The following is a 2,306-nucleotide window of genomic DNA, read 5'->3' on the forward strand; positions in this document are numbered from 1 at the left end:
TCTACTAAGACAATGTTTTTGAGCTGCAAATCCCCCTAAGACCCTGTATACCAAGCTGCTTCAGTCATGTAATTTTATTCTCAAGGATATAAAATCATCCTCACTTAGTCTGACTCAGACATTTCCAAAATAAACGTATTTGCATAGCACAATTTCAAAACTGGACAGCTTGCAACTTCTGTACCAACAATAAGTAACATCACAGGTACCAACACAGAGCACAAATAAGTTCAATGATGCTTATACTGTATTTAAAAGTTTCTCACCAGACTACCAAGTTCTCTAAGAAACCTAGGTATGATTCATGTGCAATGACAATGTTACTATACTGTGCATATACACTTTGGCACATATTTCCTTCATTAAGGAGGCCTCTTATCACAAGATGAAACGTATTCTGTTAAGATGCAACACAAAAATTGTACTTCAAATACACATCCAAATACAAAATTATGGTATAGGTTTCTTTTAGACTAACTTGAGACATGCATGTTTCAAATTAGAAATAAAATACATATATATATCATCTACAGATTAAACAAATTTCATCATCTGTTACTGGACCCATGGTTATTTAAAAAGAATTCAAATTAAAACTGTTATATATGTTTACCTTAACATTATCAACATTAACCATTTCTTTATCAACTTATTTATATCAAGACACTTATGTTGTATCTATTACCTACATGTTGATTAACCCATTCCTGATTTCAAACAGCCAAAATCATGTAGTTTAGTTTTCATATATCAAGTATTTTTAAACTCAAAGGCCTACTACTTACTAATTCAGAAAGCAAATAAAAAAGTATTCACAATTCATATCTACCAGAGTGACAAAAAACCTGAATGCAATATTTTCAGCTCTGTAAAGTAATAAGGGTATTAAATGCATTAAAATCTGACTTGAAATAATAAACTAGAAGAAATATAAATCCTTCAAACAAATTAACTGTATGATCTTATCATTTCTCAAGATTCACTTTATAGCAGTAGAAAATGTGTAATCATTCTCTATCTTCAATCCTTGTCTGATTTGATTTTTACAGACCAGATAGTCACCTCGATTCATACCATCAAAATATACACAAAGAATATTTATTTGTTGGAGATTCAAAAATACATTAGGATAACAGTTATAATGGTATACCTATCATAAGACACTAACACATCAGAGGAAGAACTACATAACAGCTGATATTACTTCTGTATCACCAAGCACTGCGTCTGTGGCTTCTCAATGGGCAATGAAATGCCAACATTGAAACACTAAAAATCATTAGACAAATCCTTAATCACAACATGAACTTGCCCTGAGACAAAGACCATAAGAACTTTATGTGCTTATACTGCAGTCCTTTTATACAGCATTTTGGAAGTCAATCAGACCAACTTGTCAGCAATATGGTCTGTTGCTAAGCTTTGCAAAGTAATGTTCTTAATTTGAGCTTTTTTCTGAATGTATGGCATCCTTGGGCTATTGATTGTACTGCTTACAGCGTATGAAAAAGCATCTTTTTACAGTCATTGGACTAAAAATATGTACCTCACAAAAAGTACAAACATGAATTTAATAGGTAACACTAAAGCTGAATAATAATGACTTAAAAAAAGAGATATAGAAGATGGACTGAAGACTGATATTTAAAAAAATATGATAGTTATCATAAATGGATATTTTAAGTAAAGGGAGTTTCCAAAAATGGCATAACTATTTACTCCAAAAATAACCATAAAAACATTCAGTAATATAGATGCTATTATATATGATATCACCATCTAAATTTATAGTTATGCCTTGTTCTTAGTCAAGCAAATGCTAAACATTAGTAATCTCTAATTTGTAATTCATCTCAGTGTCATATAAATAAAGACAAAACAAGACAACTTTCTTCTCAAATTTAATGACAAATATTGCTTGTTTTGATCCTGTTCTGAATTATAGTGTGTAAATCAACCATAAATTTTCAATAATGTATTATAGAAGATCCAAAATATACTTCCTAATTTGATGTATAAAGAATATAAAGAAAAAAAGGACAAATATCAAAATCAGTCTAAATCCTTTAAATCACTATATATCAATATGCACCACATGGCTACAGCAGCATTTATTTTCACTAATTAATTTCATGATCATTATTATCTTCATTTTATCACTTTTTTGTGGGGGGGGGGTTACAGAAGAGGCAAATCTTTGTAAAATATTTTGATAATATGCTACAAAGTCATATTTTTTAAAAACTATTTTCTCTCCTTCTCTCCTTCCCTCTCTCCCTCCCCCCTCTCCCTCTATGTTTGTTATT

The sequence above is a fragment of the Penaeus vannamei genome, chromosome 11 (assembly GCF_042767895.1).
Source record: "Penaeus vannamei isolate JL-2024 chromosome 11, ASM4276789v1, whole genome shotgun sequence".
In the NCBI taxonomy this organism is placed as follows: Eukaryota; Metazoa; Arthropoda; class Malacostraca; order Decapoda; family Penaeidae; genus Penaeus; species Penaeus vannamei.